Source organism: Vulpes vulpes, unplaced genomic scaffold (assembly GCF_048418805.1).
Source record: "Vulpes vulpes isolate BD-2025 unplaced genomic scaffold, VulVul3 Bu000000642, whole genome shotgun sequence".
NCBI lineage: Eukaryota > Metazoa > Chordata > Mammalia > Carnivora > Canidae > Vulpes > Vulpes vulpes.
In genome coordinates, this window is record NW_027325668.1 from 491,086 (window position 1) to 506,247 (window position 15,162).

Consider the following 15,162-nt stretch of genomic DNA (forward strand, 5'->3'; position numbering starts at 1 on the left):
GATTGAAACTGCAGGGTGTGGTTCACAAGAAGTCCAGCCCCCAGAGATGTGCAGTCTGATGAAAACATTCCAGAACTTCTGTTTCAGAGAGATGATGATTGGATTATTTAGATCCCCTGAAAACTGTCCCTGTTACATACCAAGGAAATTTCCACTTAGAATTCAAGTCACTTACTTGACTCACATATAAATAAACACAAAAGCTATACATAAGGAAAGGACTTTATTGAAATTTAAAGGGCAGGGCAGAGGGCAGTAATACAAACCACTTGAAATCTCATTGCAGTTGCCTCTCTTCTACCCAACTGGTGCTGATTTCACCAACCACCTTGCCATAGGCGGCACTAGAGCCCTCCAGTCCTCTTTTCTGCTTCTTCCTTTTCTCTTCTATTCCTCCTTCTCCCTATTCTTTGAACTCTAATGACTATTCCTTGAGCCACTAATTTATAATATGCTCTCATGAAAAGAAATTAAGCTCTCCAAGCTTCATGTTAGCCAGTAAATGCCAGGTCCCTAGCTGCACAAAGGATTTGAATAGCACATCTTCCCATAGCTTAAAATAGCAATTTATTTTTCTTTTCTACTTCAGAATTTTTTTCCCTGTCAACAGCTCTAATTGGTAGGGGGAAAATGTAGAGGAAATGTTAAATAGCATTTCTTTAATGTTGCAGGAGATGACACCAGATTTAAAGAATATCTTTGAAATCTTTTGAAAAATGGAAATAAATTGCTACAAAATCTGAGAAGTCATGGATGGTGTGATAGTCTTTGGAATAAGTTCAAAATAAAGAAATCTACAGCGGAGGATAACATGGCTTTGCTATAAGACAGGAGACATGAAAAGCAACATTTCTTGAGCATTCAGTATGCCAGACACTCTTACCACTGAAAGTAATCAGTAACCAAGATTTCTGTGGAAGATCAAACATGTAAATATGAATAGAGCTGGGATTCAACAAACTTAGGTCTCATGAAAAAGTAGAAACAATGAGATGTATGACTTTCTTAATTAATAATCACGCAGTTAGTACTTACCGAGTTACCATTTTTAGTTACCATTTTTATACTATTTACTATTACTGTTCCCACCCAACTATTTTGCTTACCTGTATCCTGTGGTTATCTATAAAAGATTTAAGGTGGGTTATGATAAAACAGAAAATATCAGAACCCTGAAAATTTAGCTAGTTGAAAGCAATATTACCAGAAGTAAACATACAGAAATATAGGCCAAATGATGCTATATAATTATGAAATAGTAATTCTAAATTGCACTAAGCCTCTTGGTCAGAAAACTAATGAACACTCAATCAGTTATAAAATTCACATCTTGCAGTATAAAAAAATGAAACAAATTCATAGATTAAAATCATTTCCTCCACTTTTTTTTAATACTTTTTTATGGTTAATGTAGTGGATGGCAAAAACCTCTTGACAAGAAAGCAACAGATTTTGTACAGAAGTAACTTACATACTTTATCAAGAATAAAAGTAGAAGTCACAGAAGCAATTCAGGAGGAGACCTATAAAATGTGACTCAAATATGTGGCCGAAGTAATCAGGAATGAAATGAATAAGATGAATAGACTACATATGAGTAGAGTAGATGTCCTTTAAAATATCCCTCTTAATAACCATCTTTTGGTAAAAGATATATATTGAATGATTTCAAGATATAGACTCTAGCAAGAGTTCAAAATATAGGTATTGCCTGGAGCTTGTAAAGGGTAAAGGCATATATGCTTTTCATACTAATGACCACATTTGGAAGATTATAATATAATGTGTTTATAGTAGTTATTGGGGGGGGGTTATAAATATGAGTATATTTTGTTTGTACAGATTTTCATCTATTTTCTTTAACATTTGATGTGAAGGAGGTTATTTAGAGCTATGCCAGAGCCTGTCCTCAAACCCCACCATGTTCATCCCATTTAAGGTTTTTATCACTCTTCAAGAAATGTGTCACTCTGTGTGGTGATAGATGTTAACTAGATTTGTTGTGGTGATCATTTCACAAAATATGCAAATGTAGAATCACTATGTTGCACACTTAAAATTAATATAAAGTTATATGTCAATTATTTCTAAGGAAACAAAGAAAGTATCATCATAGATGTCAGTTATTTGGGTGACATGTCACCACAGGCTGTGTGCACTATGGCTGCGTGCTCTACACATTACAGAGGCATCAAAAATACGTGGCTCAGCTGAATGTGGGCCATAGTTAACAAACAAATCAAGAATAAATATAAACTATAAGAAATGCACATAAATAAGTACAAAGGACCACTGGATGAATTAAATATCAGGATGACTGATATTTAATGTTCTTTAAATAAGAACAATATTTACCTAAAAAAGGGGAAGGGGGAAGAAAGGATAAAGGAAAATAAAAGGATATCTACAGGATTCAGTTGACTTTAAGATAAAAATGAGTCAAATAGTTGTAGAACAATAGTCAAGAATCTTAATATTGAGGGACGCCTGAGTGGCTCAGTGGTTGAGCATCTGCCTTTGGCTTAGGTCGTGATCCCGGGTCCTGGGATCGAGTCCTGCATTGGGCTCCCTGCAGGGAGCCTGCTTCTCCCTCTGCCTGTGTCTCTGCCTCTCTCTCTATGTCTCTCATGAATAAATAAACAAAATCTTAAAAAAAAAGATTCATATGTTAATATGAAGGGCCCCTACCTCTAGAACACCCAGAACGAAAGAGATGAGCATCCCTCTGTTTTATGACTTGTAGAACATAAATGGAATACTGACCCCTGTTTGGGAATCTACAATTTAAGAGAGGACAATGACAAGCTGGGGAGAGGCCAAAAGTGAATAAGCCTAAGGCAGAAGACCTAAGAGATGACAACAGGTGTTGATGCTAGAGGGAACTTTCTCCTCATGATCACAATGCCATTTCATGATGTAAGTTCTCTCTTCATTTTTTCTCTTTCCACTCTTTTTGGTCTGATTTCTATCCTCATTATGATACCAAACTAGTTCTTGATAAGACCTCCATCTTAATAAATCTGAGAGATATATTTCAGAAGTTATCATATTCAATTTCAACAGCATTCAGTGTCACCCATTCCTATCTTTTTGATAGATCCGCCTTCCTTGTCTTCTGAAACCAGACTATTCTTATTTTACTCCAAACTTTCCACTTGCTCCAAATCTCCACATGGCACACTGACAATTCTCTCTAAAAATATCTATTCTTCAATTTTCCAGCTGAATTTTTAGTCTTCGCTTGTATAACTTGAAGATACATGTTAGACAAATTTCACAAAACTTGTTTGGCATCTCCATTTCAGACCTGCTAGGCGGTCCGGCACCTCCTCTATAATGCTGCAATGGTTCACTCTTATTTTCTTGAAAATAAGTTGTCCCTAGTTGAAAAAGAGATTGAAAAAATATTCCATTTTAACATTAAAAGGCAAAACTGGGAAACTAAGATTGACAATAATTTAGATCTACAATCAGTGAAGTAGTTGTTACATATAAATGTAACATTTATAGGGTTCCTGACATCTTACTATTATATCTGTAATATGCTATTAGAATATTTAATATGATACCATTGTAACATGATATTGTGACATGTTATTAATATCGAAAACTCAGTTACAGGAAATTGATGGATTCAATTTAATCATGCCATTTTTTAGCAGTTTTAGTACTGTTCACACGATAGTCACTGAATGAATGTCTGTTTAGCAATCAGTGGAGAGACACTTTGTCAGCCACTGGCCACCCAGGGGGTGTACACTCCCTCCATCATGCTGTTGTTGTCTAAGTGGAGAGAGATTCTAGTTAAATAGTCACAGACTAATGTAAACTCATAACAGTGACAGATTATAAAGAGTTGGTGTGCAGGGCTACAAATGAGAATTTGATCTAAATAAGAAGTCTGTCTTGAGGTAGAAGCAGAAGGAAAATGAGAAATTACCTGAGAAAAAAAAATGGAAGGAAAATTACCTAAGCAGAGAAACGAGTATACATGACATCCTCATGGAAGGTGGAAGCACAAAACATCTTAGGGCCTTGAAGAAGGCTGGTTGTATCCGTTGAGGTGTAGTGGATATCTGCTCAGAATCAGGTAAGGAATAGAATTATCAAGGTGTGAGTTAACATCATGATATACAAACTTGAAAGGATTTATAAACATTTGCTCTCAAATCAAAATTCAGTTGTAATATAATTCAACCTATGTAAGGAAATTTAAATTTAAATGTGAAATATTTTGAAAGGACACTAGGGTATCTAACAAACTTAAGTTAGCATGTGAAATGTTAAGAAGACAAAAAACAATCATTCACATTCTCATCTATCATACCAAAATTATTTCCAGTTTTTCATATTCTTAGGTCTTTGTCCATAGGTACACACAACTTGTTGATATTTTGCTTCTTTTATTTATATCATTTATATCATTATTATATCATTTATATCATTTGTATCAAGTCATACTTGATTGAACATATTTATTCACTCTGAATAGACTAGATTATGCAATGGGGACATTCAAAACCCCAAAATGTTAACGGTTTGTAATCACAAAGGATTATTTCTCACCCCTCTCCCATGAGCCCATTGTAGGTGCTATGGGGTTCATCTCCAGGACTTGTAACTTGGAGAGATAAGCTGGAAAATGATCCAGGGAGAAGACTCGCCCTCAGGTATAAAGCTTTTGCCTGAAAGTGAAGTATGTTACTGTCGCCCGCATTTCCTTGTCCCCTCCCAATTTCAAGGGAATAAGGTAATACAATTTCACTGTGCGCCGGGAAAGAAGAAAAAAACATGTTTTTTGAACAGTGCTAATAACTATCCCACCTATTTTTAGACATTGAATTTGTTTTCAACCTTTTTATAGTTCTAGGGAGTGTTACAATGAATATTTTCATAAGCATTTTTTTCTATTATTATTTCTTTAGTATGAATTCCCAATAGTTGAATTACTATTCAACTATAATATGAATATTATAATGATCCAATACATATCACCATATTGCCTTCCAATATTATAATAAATAAATGTCTCTATTTTATTCACCTAGGAGCCACTTATTCATCTTGGCATCCTTATTGCTAACAATGCCTTAAAGTATAGGTGATTAATTCCTCATTGAGTAAACAAAACATTTTAGCCTATGATTCTGCAAACATCTCTTGATTTTGAAATATTATGATTTTATATTTAGATGCTGAAATTGTTTTAACTGGGAAAAAACTATTAAGATCAAAATCATTTAGAAATCTTTCTTTTATTTACATATCAATTTGCAATGCCAGCCCACAGAGTGTTGATATAGGAGGTGTAATGCAATCTTATAAGCAATTTATATACATATACAGAGATAAAATGTATTGTAATATATATGCTAGCATTTTAGGAACAGTAAAATAAAACCTAAATTTACCTAGAACTTCTCTGATAGTGAATGAATGATGGTTCTTACCTGCATTGAATAGAAGCACACTCTGTCAATTGAAAGAAATGTTTTGAAAAGAAATCAGGTAACTCACTGAATCACTAAGAAGACTAAAAAACAAAAACAAGACAAAAAAAAAAAAAAGGTTAGAAAAATAGGCAGAAACCCTTACAGCCAAAGTCTGCCCGCATGAAGAACCTAACTGAGAACACTTTGCTGTGACGACTGCTCTCTCAGTACAACTGTTGGTAACTGCCTCTGTGGGCATGTGACATGGGTTCAGTTGCTACCCCAATTCTGCTACTACCTCTGGAAACCAAACATTGATGTCATTGACCTTCCCTGTCTCCAAGCTTGTTTCCTCTAGATTCAAATGCATACATGGAAACTTGTGATTGGCTAAGAATAAGTCAAGTGTCTAAACAGACTGTAAGATAGGAGGGCACCCTGGGACACCAGAGTGGCTCAGTTGGTTAGGTGTCTGCCTTTGGCTCAGGTCACGATCCCAGGGCCCTGGAATAGAGTCCCACATCCGGCTCTTTGCTGAGCCTGGAGCCCATTTTTCTCTCTCCCTCTGCCCCTCCCCACTGCTCATGCTCTCTCTCTCTTTTTCTGACAAATAAATAAATACATAAAATCTTTAAAAAGTAAAAGGGACACAACACAGTGTCTGAGATTTTCAGCTTCTTTAGCAGAGGTGAGACCTTGTCCCAGCAGGGCTAATACAGAAAAACATTCCTCAAATATTGTGAGGACATTCAGAAGTTTCACCCCCCACTCAAAACTCATTGAGATCATTCTGTTCACTTCCTCATTCCTTGAACCTTTTGAATTTAAAAAGCTTTCCTTTGCCTTTTTTTTCTTTTTATTAAAGAGGTATTGATTTAAAATTTTCTTCAGTGAGTCATATCCTACTGCTTTTAGAGTCTCTGGTGTATTTTCCTTGTACTTTGGTCATATCACTTCTTATAAAATCTATATGGTATATCTAGAAATGTATTTTTAAGTCATTAAAAATCTCTCCTTTCTCTGGCTTGGGGGACAAGGAACATAAGAGTGAAAATTGCCAATGTGATGGGAATGAAAATTTTTAAAAATAAGTTTTTTGTTCCTCCAAGTTGTTGAGTAGAAATGACCAACAAATAATCCCAATGCAAGCATATGTGCCATATAAAAATATGAACAGAATGTTGTAGGCACACAGAAAAGGCAGTGACCACTCCTACTTAGGAAAAATTTCAGAGAATATGATATTTGAGTTGAGAATTTCCTTCAGCATGGAGTCTATCATGTGAGGCAAGGAATTAACACTTATAGGAAACTTTGCCACACTGATTTCCTTAATTTGCACTGAGATGCAAATTTCATAAAAGAAAACAGTAATTTAATAATGAACAGCCACTGGATTCGAAGGTATTTCTTTAGCATCAGTTATCTAATCTTGAATAATTTTCTAAGCTTTTGGTACAAACTCATCATTACCCCCAAATAACTATTTTTGAAGTCATAGAAGTATCTAAAAGGAAAGAGAAAATTCAGAATAAAGATGCGTATTTTAACATTTGTTGTCTCTAAAGACAAATGAATCTTTAACTTTACCTGTCTTTTGTATCATTAAAATACTGAGTGTGTTTTCTGTACATATATCTCAATACTATTTAAACCACCAAAACAGTATCAAAAGAGCTCAAGGTAGAGTTTACAAAATCACCAACTTTTAGAACTAGAAGTGGTCCTATCTTTGATCTAAGGCCAGCCAAGTCCAAATATTACCACCTCTACACAGATCTTCCTTGACTTCCTTCTTGACAGTCTCTCATTACTCCCCCTGACTAATTATCATTGATAATTACATCGCAGTACCATCCGGGTTGGAAAACATTGGTCCGACCTAACTGCCTTATTTTTCAGAGGCTTCAATTTCAGAAATTCAAATTGAGGGGGATTAAGTGACTCAAATTTATTTGGTTTCAAACTCAAGTCAAAGGCAAAGATAGTGAAAATTATGAAAAATATCTCACACTAAGATTTGTTCAAAGTACAATAGAGTATTTAGTTAGAAACTTAGTGTCATTAAATGTTTCTCTGGCAAGCAAATGGAACTGAATGTATGAATGTTTCAGGAGGGTATTTTCATCTCAACTTTACAAATAACTACAACCTAGTGCTTTCTAACCATGGAATAAATTGTTTTACATGTGATGAATTCCTCTATATTTGCTTTATTCCTGAAGATAAAAAATTATGGAGATGAGGTGTCTTGGAAGTGATCATTTTGGTGATCTAAAGATTTTCCTAGAGGACTCTAAAACCTAGACATGACATTCCCCACCTTTTGGTCAGATGACCCAGAGCAGAATTCCATTTTGCCCCTGGGTAACTCTTTGATGTCCAGAAAATCACTTATTTGGCCTCACCAGCCTAGTGTGATGATAATCTGAGATTAAACATGTAAAATCACAAGGATATTTGTATTCTATTTCACAACTTGAAATTTTTACTTTAAGTCACCCAAAATTCTATCAAATGTATTATTATTTTAAAATAATTGGCACTGGAACTTAGAAAATTTTGACTCTTGAGGTCACTATAAAAAAATAACAAGAAATTTTTAAGCAATAGCAAGAATAACAACAGAAGCCTCCCTCATGTTTTTCTTGGAAATGAATTCTCAGGTCACACTGAGAGATTCTACTCCAACCCCTAGGACTCTAAGTCCCATTGCCTATATTTAAATTGATGGGTTATCCTCTGCAACTACTAAAAAGCAATAAGATGAAAGAATGTTTATGAATATGCTTTATCATACTGACTTAGTTATTTTGAGTTAGTGTAGGTGCATCCACAAGTACAAATTGATATTATTATGCATGGCACTCTACTTACTTGAAGGGGTAGAAACTTCTAATTATATATAAATATCACCCAGTCCATTAGAAATTATAGGGAGAACAAGAAGGGAGATTTCTGACTATTTTAAATCAAGAAATAAGGGAGAAAGAGAAAGGGAAAGAGGGAGAAAAGGAGATAGAGAAGGAGGAAGAAATAAAGAAGGGATGGGGAGGAAGGAATAGAAAGAGAAAGGGAGGAAGGAAAGGAGGTAGGATAGGAGGGAAAAAAGAGGTAGAAGGCAAGGGAATGGAGAAGCAGGAGAGGAGGGAGGAGAGGAGAAAGGGAGAGAAGGAGAAAGAAAGCAAGAGAAGTATTTGACAACAGAGAGAACATGGGTTCATTTTCATAATGTGAAATTCAGTGTTTATTTTTCTCTAGTGCACAGTAACAGAATAGAGCATGTAAGGATTAACTCAAATTGATTTGAAGGTACGGATCTTTTTATGAAAGATCTTTCAAAAGAAAAACATGATGTGTTCTGGCACTAGGAAGACAGTGCCAGGAAGCACATCAGCAATTTACTTTCCAAGTAGGAAATATTCATTAGATCTAAATACCACGTTGTTTGCAGAACATGTTCATGCAACAACTTGTTCCTAACACGGCTAAACATTGTTTCTGTCTGGTCTTACTTACCTCAGGGATGGTTTAAAATACTGTTTTTCAGCTTTATCTTTAATAGATATTAACTTAACATATGGATATGCACAGTGCAATGAAGCTTGGTAATCTGCCTTTTAAGAATAGGACATTGGAAAACTATAGACAAAAAAACTCATAGTTAATTATGGGAAGATAAATAAAAGTCTTATTGATGAAACTAAAAAAAACATTTAAAATATTATATTAAAATTGCATTTAATGAAAGAGGAGGAAAGGATAACAGATTTTTAGAAAATGCCTAGTATCAGATTTCTTGCTTGAAGAGTGAGGAAAAGAACTGAAAAAAATTAATTGAGTCAGTCTTATAGAAGAAATATTTATTAATCTCACTATTATAAAACATGATAAAATATCATCTATACTCTAGCTCAATGATTCACAAATAATTAGTTACCTATTATAATAAAAATAAATTTCTAAGGGTCAACAATATGTGTCATCCTCACAACCACGCACCTACATCTTTCCAGTATGTAAACCATGGAAAACCACATATCTCCAAAATCGAGATCTCAGAATTATGCTTCTTGCTTTGTAATACCCAAAGGCATGATTATCTAACACAGAAGAAACCACACCCTGCTTATGTGTTGCTGCTATTCATTTGAGACATAGCTCTGTTCTGGTTTCTCCTACAGTTATTGAAGCAAAAATTAATACTTGGCTATATGATTTCCAAGGAAAGGTCAGTGACAGATTTGCATATTGTGGGAAATAGATGACCTACTTTACCCAAAAATAAATATAAAATTAAATAAAATAAGTTATATTTTAAATAATAAAATAAAATAAAAATCAATAGACTATGTAACTGAAGGATAGGAATACTGTTGATATTATAGTAAATTTAAAACATACTTTATGTGATTAAAAATCATTCCTTCCTCCTACTCTGGAAAGAGATAGCCAAATACAATATTTGACAGTTCGCGTAGATTCACGTAAGTGGTCCCATGTTAAAATACACCATCAAGTGGGCCTCAGAGGAGGAGTAGGTGGGTCGATTATGAATGTCTGTAGATTGAATTATGCAGAATGTGCCTTAAATTCAGTCTTTCCAATGTATTCTTACCATTATTCTCACTCCATCCCCAAGTGCCCCTTTTCTAATGAGTAACAACATCAGTAGTAATAACAATTTCATAAACATTCCTAAGTCATTCATTAATTGGCTCACAGGAAAAATGTCTATTGATGACCTACCCTGTGACAGATACTGTTTCATGTGCATTAATATCATCAGTGGAAAAAATAAAGATCTCTGTTCTCACGGAGCTTAAATTCTAGAAAAATCTAAAGCAAACAGTAAACAAAGAAAAAGAGTAAATTATGTAAAGCATGTTAGAAAGTCATGACATACTAAAAAAAAAAAAAAAGTAGTCAAGAGTAAAATTCAGAGTGCTTGGGGTGTGGGCACAGTTTGTAATTCCAATAAGTGAGTTTAGGACAATCGTCTTTAAGCAGGTACTCATCAAGTAGGTGATACTTAAGGTTAGTGGTTATTCACATGAATTAAGTGGTGGAACAGCATTTTAGGCAGGGAAAATAATCTGTACAATACCCCAACGGAGGTCATTATACAGTGTTTGGCTTTTACTGTGAGGATAAGAGGAAGCTATTGCAGGGTTTTAAGTAGGGGAGGGACAGGATTTATATTAAAATTATCACTGTGGCTGCGTAATGTGATCTAGAGAACAAAGGTAGAAAGATGACAAACTGGAGACTATTAAGTAAAGTAGATGAAAAATAATGTCTTAAACTCAGATGGTAGAAATGAAGAAAGTAGGAAATGGCTGGCTTCCAGGAAATAAGTCATCATGGAAAAAAATTGTATGCATTCTGTTGCTTGAGTACCATAAAGAGGACTATTATAGACACAATGTAAGTCTTGAGTTACTAAATAATTCTATTTTCCTGGTCAATAGCATGAATGTAGTCAGAAAAATCAGAACCAACTTGATTTGTGTTCTGTCCTGATCTTAATCTTTAAACTTTTTGAATATAATATAAATTATTTTTATTAGAATATGGGGTAGTTCTCTATTTCAATAAATTTTTCAGGAAATACCATGTGGCAGAGCAATGCTACCCAGGTGATAAAAGGACAAATCAGAAGTAGTCTCCGTATGTTTTTAGCAGAGAAAAAAAAAAGTCATTTCAATAATCAAGGACAACAGAATGATGTCATCATTGTGCTAGAAATTTGAGAAGGATAAAATCTCAAAAAGGGGTAGTTAATGATTAGGGGCAGTTTAAAGAGGTATTTAAATGCGATTTTTGGTTATGATACACTTGAAAAGAATCCTGAAAGAGGAATGATATTTATCACAGTGATCAGTGTATTTCAGATAGAATGGAAACATGAACAAAGCACAGATCTAGGAAAATACTTTGGGACAAGTCTAAGGTAGTTCGTTGTGACTGAACATTAGACTTGTTGGAAGACAGTTCTCCATAAGTCTCAAATATTTCTGTAAATCATGTAAAAAATGGACATCACCTGCTCTTTTGTTCCAAACTAACTTTTTAAGGATTCTTCAATAGCAAATAACCTTAGAAGATAGAAATAGTGACTCCTTCCAGAGCAAAAGGTGGACTTATGCACAGCCTTGAAAGATAAAAATCATGTCTTCTGGATAGTCATGTTTATATCCAGTATAAAAGATTCAAATTCCCTAAGTTCAGGGTTCCTCAGCTATGCTTCGAGCCCACTCTGTGTGTAGCATCCCCCCTGGAGCCACTCCAAATATCTCCACGGATTGAGAGGACAAGGGAAATTTATGCATAATTGAAACTCATACTCAGTCATGAGTTCTGATAAAGTCCTATGTATCACTGTAAAGTTAGGGAACAGATCACATAACCACCATCACTTCTGATACCAACTACAAAATTTAAGAGTCCCTTAGACCATTCTCAATTTTGATAATTTGATAAAAACACTCACAGAATATATTGAAAGCTGTAATATTCATAGTTATGGTTTACTACAGATTAAAATCACTCAAGGGAAAAAGATACACGGCACAGAATTCAAGAGTCGCAAACACAGAGCTTCCAGTTGTCTTCCCAAAATGGAATGATATGTCTATCTCATGATATATGATAATACACCCTGCATATTCCCAACTAGGAAGCTCACTTGGGCCTTGACATCCAGAGTTTGTAAGGGGCTCTCTGTCTTATAGATAGAGTTGACTGATAATATGGTCTAGCTTAGACTCCAGGCCCTTCAGAGATTTAGCTATGCAACATGACCTAAAACTCCCATTATAAATCCTGCATGGCCCAAGGCTCCCAGGTAAACAATGAAGTTTTTTTCAAGCAATAGATTATAAGGGTTTAGAGATTACCCCCAGGAAATGAGAGCAAATTCCAGACCTTTTTTTAGGCAAGATTAAATTATTTACTACACACTCTACCCCAGAGGTCTTGTGTTTTCTGCCAACATACATGAAATTGTGGTAGGCTAAGTTGTTAGCTTGCAATTAGGGCAAAATTTCTGATCTTACACAGTTCTTGACGGGAAAGGGAAGAGGAATTTACTGAACAATATACCTAGAAAAGGAGGTAACCAGGAGTCACATCATAGTTTCCTCTGATGCTTAACATGAGAGGTTGACCTTTATTCTTTAGCCATTTCAGATTCTATGTTTGTAGAACATCATTCCACATTTGAAATATGATTTTCATAAACATCACACAACACCCCACAGGTAGAGGTGAAGAATGTAATTGGTTGGAATGATTCGAATTCAGGAGTTTTTAGAAAAAAACGACAAAAACAAAACATGTTCTGGAAATGTAAAAGGTGAAATCATTAATGCTTTGTCAATAAAGAGATTGAATCAATGATCTAGACTATGTCAGACAGTCATAAAAGGAAGCCTACTAATGATAGGGAAGAAAAAGAAAGTTCCAGAGAAATAGAAAATGAAGAACAGTGTCAAAGGAATATAGGCAAGTGATCTGGAAATACAGAAGAATATGCTGAAAGATTAATCTATTAGTTTAAGACTTCATAAATTGATCAGTTGAGCTAACAAGTTTCAAAACCTACTACAAGTATGGGTTAAGATTGATTATGAGCAAAATTGTAGACTCAGAAAACATAGTAAATGTGAAAGTAGGATTACTCACAAAGACATTAAAGTCACTAAAATGGATATGAGAAAGGGAAAAAAAAACATATGCTAGAAACCAAATTCCTAAATGAATGGGAGAGTAAAGTTTGGTTAAATGATAGCGCAGATGGGCTAGAAGTGTACTATCTAGTGATAAGAACCTCAAAGAAGGAAGGGTGGAAAAATAATTCTCAATGGAAACTAAAATAATACTCATATTTCCCCTGTATTGTGTGAAGTTTCAACACTCTTGATTTGAGTGAGCTTCAAGGGCAAGTTCTAGAAACCAAATGATCTCTAGGCTTTAAAACAGAAAAACAGTAAATGAAGAAGGGGGCTATTGAGCATTCTCTGAAGAAACTGAAGTAATAGAAGTGTTTGCTATCAGTGAACCTGGCGTAAAGAGAGTAATAATCACCAATGGTATGAAGGTTAATTTTATGTATCAACTTGGCTGGGCCGTGGGGAGAAGGGATGGGTTGCTTGGATATGTGGGTAAACATTCTAGATGTATTTATGAGGGTGATTTTATTTTATTTTTTTTTTCACTTGTTTCTTAACTGCTTTATTTATTTTTTTTTGTAAATCTTTTTTTTATTTATTTGTTTTTTTTAATTAATTTTTATTGGTGTTCAATTTACCAACATACAGAAAAACACCCAGTGCTCATCCCGTCAAGTGTCCGCCTCAGTGCCCGTCACCCATTCCCCTCCGCCCCCCGCCCTCCTCCCCTTCCACCACCCTTAGTTCGTTTCCCAGAGTTAGGAGTCTTTATGTTCTGTCTCCCTTCCTGATATTTCTATGAGGGTGATTTTAAATGAGATTAACATTTGAATTGTGTTTGAGTACATCAGATTGCCCTTCCTAATGTGGGTGGCCCTCACCTAATCCACTGAAGGCCTGAATGGAACAAAAGGCTCAGGAAAGCAGAATTCTCTCTCTCTGATCATTTTCAGCTGAAACATCAGTCACTTCCTGCTTTTGGATTCAGACTTGGATTGGAACTATACCAGTATTCCTAGATCTCCAGTTTGCCAAGTAGATATCATGGGACTTCTCAGCCTCCATAATCATGTGAGCCAATTACCTAAAGTGAATCAAATATAATATGTTATTATTATGATGATGTAATTTATTATATATAATAGGAATTGTTATAATCATATATAATATGATTTATTGTGGCTTATATATAATTATATAAAATAATCATATTATAATATAGTTTATTATTACATATAATATGATTAATTATAAGGAATTGGCTCACATGGCTTATATAATATATATATATATATATTTTCCTATTAGTTCTGTTTCTCTGGAGACCCCAGAACTAATACAAATGGGGAAATATTATCAGTAGAATGAACAGTGAAATAGACATTGAAGAAAGCAGTAGGGTAATGAAAATGAGTACCCCAAATTGAGAGGCATAATGAGACTGACTTTCTGCAAGTTTCTAAACTCACAAAGCACAAGTTCTCCATTGCAGAGTAAGGTCTCCTAAATTTAATCTTTAATCTACAAAGTTTAACCTTTGTCAAAACTTTCAATGGAAAAGTGCCAAAACTTTTACTTAGGAGTGCTGAAAGGAAAGGATGAGCTAGTTTCCTCCATGCACTCCCTAGCAAAGTCAACTGACACAATCTTGGTTGGCTTAAGCATTAAGAGTGGAAATCTCAGTGGTCTGGGGTAAGAAGGCCAAATATCTCCTTGGTGAATGCAAGAGAACTTATACACTTTAAAATAGAATTGTTGCTTGCAATGAGTAATAAGTAAGCCATAGAAATCTAATGCACAACGGAATGAATATAGACAATAATACTGAGCTATAACTATGTGCAACGTGATAAATGCCCCTACAATGGCAGATGTATGACATTATATAAATGTACCAAAGTAACATGCTATACACCTTAAACTTTTACAACATCACATGAAAAAGTCATTCAATAAAAAATAAATGGAATCATTGCAATTGGAAGCACAAATGCAGTTTAATTTAAAACCCTAAACCACAGAAGAAGTTAGGAGCATAATATCTTGAGGTAATCAGA